Source organism: Sinocyclocheilus rhinocerous, unplaced genomic scaffold (assembly GCF_001515625.1).
Source record: "Sinocyclocheilus rhinocerous isolate Xijiao unplaced genomic scaffold, SAMN03320098_v1.1 scaffold1295, whole genome shotgun sequence".
Classification (NCBI taxonomy): Eukaryota; Metazoa; Chordata; class Actinopteri; order Cypriniformes; family Cyprinidae; genus Sinocyclocheilus; species Sinocyclocheilus rhinocerous.
In genome coordinates this window covers 1,888,306-1,895,528 of record NW_015660499.1, presented here as the reverse complement: position 1 = coordinate 1,895,528, position 7,223 = coordinate 1,888,306, and the positions used below count along the sequence as shown (strand labels likewise).

General features: G+C 33.4%; 1 protein-coding gene across 2 annotated transcripts in view; it reads right to left on the bottom strand.

Annotated features, from left to right (window-relative positions):
- LOC107725136 (ras-specific guanine nucleotide-releasing factor RalGPS1) overlaps positions 1–7,223 on the bottom strand; it is a 132,740-nt gene that overhangs the window by 124,780 nt on the left and 737 nt on the right. The window lies entirely within an intron of this gene.

The following is a 7,223-nucleotide window of genomic DNA, read 5'->3' as shown; positions in this document are numbered from 1 at the left end:
CTAAAGTCTGTCTAGTACACTGGACGCGACAAAGCGACCGTTGAAAATCATTTGAAATTTGTGTCAGTATGTCATGAATAGAACGCAGCAGCAGTTTTCTGTCGGGGATTTGTCGTGTCGTGCCGTGCCGCATCAAGTGTAGACCATTGATATGTATATATATCTATGGTGTAGACAGCATCACTGATTATAATGAGTTCTATAGTATTTTGCTGCGCCGCGCCACTCACGTCCGGTGTCGACACGGTGTAACATTGGTTTTGCTTTGTTCCACAGAACTAATCGTTGCCTGGGTTGCGTACGTATATGTGGGGCGGAGCTATCAAAATAGAGGCGAGACCCTTTTGGGGTAGGGGCGTGTTTGTTTTGGTGATTTCAAATGTCAACATTGGCTACCAGAAATCGCTTACCCCACCTTTAAGTGCTAAAATTACTAAAACAGAAATTTAAAAAATAAATAAAACATTAGAAATGCTAACTGAAATAAATGTTTAAGTGTTAAAATAACTAAAACAAAAATTTAAATTAAAACTACTAACTGAAATAAATTTAAGTGCTAAAATTACTAAAATGGAAATAAAATAAATAAACAATTAAACAATAAAAATGAGATATGTTGCCTTGGCAACTAACTGAAATACATGAGTTTAAGTGCTAAAATAACTCAAACTGAAAGAAAAAATTAAGCTAAATAGAAATGCATTAAAAATATATAGTAAAAATTACAAAAGCACATAATTAAACAAAAAAATGGAAAATTTCAAAATCTGTAAATAAACTAGTTCAAAATATTAATAAATATTTTAATTGTATATAAATAATACTAAGAATGCACATACTGTATGTCTGCCATACATCTAATACGCATCAGATGGTAAGGATAAGCACTGTGTTGTTCATCATAACCTATTACAAAACGAAGGCCCAGGTGTGAAGCTGTGCAGATAAAAGAAGTAGAGAACATCCCTGAGCTTCTCAAATGTCTGGAGTACTGATGGAGTCAGACTGAAGCGGTGGACTCGTCCTCAGATGCAGCGCAGAGCTGATCTGAGATTCAGTGCATGACATAAGTGCAGCCGCGAGCATACTCAGCGTTTCTAATGGATCCAGTGTCATATAACACGCCAGATCAAGCATCAAGGGAGTTAGAGGGGAAAACAGGAGAACAGTGAGGTGAAAATGAGAACGAGCTGATTGTGACACTCAGTGGGCAGGACAGAGGGATGAAAGACATGACTCTCAGAAAAAAAGGTACAAAAGCTGTCACTGGGGCAGCGCGCTTTCAAGAGATACTACTATGTACCATTTAGGTACTAATATGTACCTTTAAGGTACTCAAATGCATCCTTTAGCGTTAAATAAGGTGCAAAGGTGTTGCTTTTGAAAAATGATAATCCGAGTGACAGCTTTTGTACCTTTTTTTCTGAGAGTGATGGGGTAATATGAAAATACAGAGCAGGACATGTTCCAAACAAGCTAAGGTGAGGAAGAACTTAAGTATTGTTCTTACAGTCATCGACAAGTTTAACTGTTTAACTGCACAATAACATAGAATTCAATTAACGTGTCATATCATCTAGTTTTCAAAAGCTTTAAAATTGATTCATACAATTAGACTTTAGAGTCTGAACTATACACATGCATACATTTATGAATTTAAGTTTAGGGGTCAATACGATTTTTTAAAAGAAATTTCGACTTAAATTTAGCAAGGATGGATTAAATGAGTCAAAAGTGACAGAAAAAAACACTTAAGAGTCTTTAGAATATTTTTATTTTAAATAAATGCTTTCTATTCATCAAAGAATTGTAAAAACCTGATGGTTTCTAGTACAAACATATGAAGCAGCACAACCATTCTTAACATTTATGCTGAAAATTCAGCTTTTCATCACAGGAATAAATTACATTTTCAACATTTGACAGTAGAAAACAGTTGTTTTGAATTGTAATAATATTTCACAATATTTCTGTTTTTACTGTATTTGCTATATTTACTGTTTGTGCTGTATTTTTGACAAAAAAAAATGCAGCCTTTGTGAGCATAAGAGACTTTCAAAATCTTTTGAATGTTAGTGTATATACATAAATATAAAATTAGTTTTACTGTTTTGGGTCTTTTATTTTTAACTCAAGTGTAGATAAAACAAACGCTGAGAGTTTTTGTTCTGATGTTACAGTGATTAATTTGCTATAATAATCTGATCTTTTGGTTTCTGTCAAATTCCATTTGTATTTGCAAAGTGTGTAATTGCAAAACGTTTTTTCTTTGCTTTTCAATTCTACAAAATAAAATAAAATAAAAATAACAATAAATAACTGTATTGCACATTTAAAATAACTCATAGCGTGATAAAACGGTGACATTTACAACAGGCAGCAACAGGGCTGCTATTATAACCAGAATAGCAGAATTGAGCAGGTGGTCGCATCTCAAATGTCTCACACATGCTCGCTGCTATACAAATACAGCCATGGAAAGAAATAATTGGGTCAGAATCTAATATTTCACACACTTTGATAACAGATGCTGTGTATTTTTAATGCTGTGTGGCGCTGAGGGCGAGAACTTCATCTATACGGGCTCCCCTTTGAACTGACGGCTCAATGCCTAAAAATAGGAGCGCAGCGGGCCAAAGAGCAAAAAAAAAAAAAAATCAGACAAATATCAATTCAAGCTGCAAATAGCTAAACCTACTGCTCCGCTGATATGTGTTTTTAAATGGCCAAAGCCAATACTCATATTTAGAGGGAACAGAGAACTGGGGGGGGGGGATTAGACTACATATACATTTTTATTTATATTACATTTATATTATTTACATATAAAAGTATTTAAACATAATCATTTATTTAATTGAAATATTTTATATTACCATGTTCATACATTATTAATATAACAATATTAAAAAGTTAATAATTAATTTATTAAATTAACAAACTGAACTCCAAATTGTAAAAATACATTTTAAAACAAATCATTTGCACCATTCAATTAGGATCTGCCTGGTTGATATCAATCAATATTATACACACAAACTACTGAAAAAATATATATTAATTATTATTTATATTACATTTATATTATTTATATATAAAAAGTATTTTTAAATAATTATTTAATTAAATTTAATATTTACATAATAATAAAAAAAATTGCTAATTAAAACAATTTCAAGCAAATTTAACTCAAAATATATTTGAAAACCGCTTCAGTACATTATCTTTAATTAATCAAGTTCTTGGAAACGAGCCCCACTGATTCGATGTCAGCATAACGTGACGCTTTCAACAGGAAGCTGTAAGATAACGCAGTTCTTGATCACTGATCTCTGAACCGTTGTTCATATTATGCATGTCAAAGTTATGTTTTTTAAAGCATTAACTAGACGGCATCTGTTAATGGTGTTGCTGGCAGTTTCTGGGCTCAAGCTGATCCAGACTGGAGGAGTCTTATATAACATTAGGCCTATTATTATGGCACTATATAATTATGAGAGTACTGATGGAACGGCCCGAGTTTGTTCGTTTAAAATAACGAACGCTGTCATGATTCTTCAACACAGTTATGCTAATACTATCTTATACCCTCATCAGAGGAGGCCATAACAATTAATGACTGTTTATATAGACAGCTTGTGGTTTGTACTGTAAGCAGAAGATGGTCAGACTGGATTTTAGGGACTTACTGTACAAACTGGAAAGATCAACAACACACTTACATTTCCTGTTTAAGTTCCAAGCTGTTTTACTGATGTATGTTTACTCAAAAGTGCAGTTTTAAGTTTACCTTACTCTTAAAAATGCATGTTTGTATGAAAAATACATCTGTAACACTTTAGTACAGGGACCAATTCTCACTAGTTGCTTATTAGCATGCCTATTATTAAAATATTGACTGTTTATTAGTACTTATAAAGCACATATTCTGCATGACCATATTCTAAATCCCTAATCCTACCCTAACGACTACCTTACTAACTATTAATAAGCAGCAAATTAGGAGATTATTGAAGCAAAAATGGTTTGTTAATAGCGAGAATTGGACCTTAAGATAAAGTGTGACCAAAAATCTTTTAAAGTATGTAATGGGGTCTGTAAGATAAAAAAAGAAAAGAAAAAAAAAGTCTCATGTTCACAGAGGCTGCATTTATTCAATCAAAAGTACAGTCAAATCTGTAATGTTATGAAATAGTATTACAATTTATAACCATTTTCTATTTGAATATATTTTAAAATGCAAGTTATTTCTGTGATCAAAGCTGAATTTTCAGCATCCTAAATCCAGACTTCAGTGTCACATGCTCCTTCTATGCTGATTTGCTGCTCAAGAAGCATTTCTGTTATTATCAATGTTGAAAACAGTTGTGCTGCTTCATAGTTTTGTCGTGCATTTTATGTTTTTAGGATTCTTTGATGAATAGAAAGTTCAAAAGAACAGCATTTCTTTGAAATAGAAATATTTTATACATTATAAATGTCTTTAATGTCACTTTTGATCAATTTAATGCATCCCTGTGGAATAAAAGTGATGCATATTACATAAAATGTATATAAAAATATCTTACTGACCCCTTTAATATCTTGCTGTCTTACCTTTGAATGGCAGTGTAAACAACATGGAAAAAAGACATGTACAATAACATTACCATAATTGTTTGGGATATGCACTATTAAAAACCATGGAAGTTCAGTGCAAACAAACAACAAACAGGCCTTGAAGTATATCTGTCAATGACGCTCACTGGAGTGAATGCAGATGTTAAAGTTCAGAAATGACAGTGGGTGCAACGTGATGAGCGTGTGTGAGAGATATAAATACAGTCTTGTGAACACGACCAGCTGGTAGAAGTTTCCTGATCAATGCTGGTTTAATGTCAGACGTCCAGACAGCTGCAGGGGTCCGGGACGCCCTCATTTACCCCCCACTGCACGACTGCAACTCTACAGACAGACAAGGAGCTCAAGATGTACAAATATGTGCTCTGACATACCTGCACACATATGAGCATGTACTTCTCCTTCCTGATGCAGTGAGAAACAACTGTTTTTATGCTGGAACTGCTAATAACTTTACGGTCAACCTGTTTTTCATTACACAGTTCAAAAACTCACTTAAAGGAAAAGTTCACCCAAAAATGAACATTTGCTGAAATTGTACTACTCACCCTCAGGCCATACAAGATGTAGATGAGTTTGTTTCTTCATCAGATTTGGAGAAATTTAGCATTGCATTACACAACAATGGATGCTTTGCAGTGAATGGGCGCCGTCAGAATGAGAGTACAAACAGCTGATAAAAACATCACAATAATCCACACCACTCCAGTCCATCAGTTAACATCTTGAGAAGATAAAAGCTGTGTGTTTGTAAGAAACAAATCCATCATTAAGATGTTTTAACTTCAAACTGTTGCTTCTCGCCGAAATATGAGTCCATAATCCATAATAACACTTCCTCCAGTGAAAAAGGATCTCCTGTTGTCCTCTCACATCAAAATCCTCCAACATATTTGTTTAAAACGGATTCTCCTGATTCAGATGAGACAACTTTTTTGAAAGCAATATTATGAATAAAGGACTTGTATTTTAGCCAGAAGCAACAGTTTGTAGTTAAAAATGCCGAATTTGTTTCTTACAAACACGCAGCTTTTGGCTTCACAAGATGTTAACTGATGGACTGGAGTGGTGTGGATTATTGTGATGTTTTTATCAGCTGTTTGGACTCTCATTCTGATGGCACCCATTCACTGCAGAGCATCCATTGCTGAGACACTGATGCAATGCTACATTTCTCCAAATCTGATGAAGAAACAAACTCATCTACATCTTGAATGACCTGAGGGTGAGGACATTTTCAGCAAATTTTCATTACTGGGTGAAACTATTCCTTCAATACACTACTGTTTATACAATGCTATTGGTTTCTCTAGTTTCACTTTCACAAGCATATGTACACAAACAAAACAGAGGCGCATACTGCTTACAAAATATATACAATGATTTTGATAACACTTAGAAGTGCACACGTCATGTGGATGACTTTTATGGTGTTTTTTGTCATTTTTGGAGCTTAATTACTAGTTTCAGTTATGAAAAATATCTTTGTTTGCGTTCAATGAAAGAACAGGTTTGGACCTACATGAGAGTTTGTAAATAATGACAGAATATGCCTTTGTAGGTGTAGCTACTACTATGAACCTTTCTAGATAAAACACTAAAATTCATGACATATGCTCATGACAAGGCTATTCACGTTTGTCCCGGTCAACTAAACCCGCATTCATGTGACGTAGTAGCAGACGCCACAACACACGAATACTACACCGGCTCCTGAACGGAGGAATGCTCTGGCTCTCTGCCATCAGGAATGAGCACCTCGATTGAGCAGGGCTGCTGAATTCCTTCTCTCTTACTCCAAGTTTCGTCCTGATCAATTACACACATCTCACATTGCCTGCACCACAAGCGCATGAATTGCATAGCAAGCAGTATAACAGACACTGCATTTCAGCATCTGAGGAAACAATGGCTTTTTCAACAACAAAAAGAAGCTTTGATACTGAAATGGCCTAAATCTTTACAATGGAACACTTGAACAGACCAACCAGACATGTGCTGTTTATATGTTTTGAAAACATCTTAATTCAAAGAGGCATGTGGCATTTGCATCAACTATTAATATTACAACATATGTGACCCTGGACCACAAAGCCAGTCATAAAGGTCTTTTTATTTATTATTTGAGATTTATACATCAGCTGCATAAATAAGCTTTCCATTGATGTATGGTTTGTTAGGATAGGACAATATTTGGTCGAGATACAACTATTTGAAAATCTGGAATCCCCAGCGACTTATGACTGCTTTTGTGCTCCAGGGTCACATATAAACAATGGCATTATAATATCTCTGAAAACAAAACAATATCAGAAGTGTTTAATATAATATAATAAATGAAATAAGAAAAATAAATATGTAAATTATGAAATATGATATAACAATAGTAATTTCATTATTCATTTAAAATAACTAGATAGATAGATAGATAAATATCTTATAAAAATATAGAAATTTATTTTAAATTAAATGAAATTACTTTAGAAATTGCATTATATATTAACTACATTTCTTATAAAACATATGACAAATATTTTGTATTTATTTTAAATTAATAATTATATTAGTACTTTATCATTTTTAATTTAAATATATATATATAT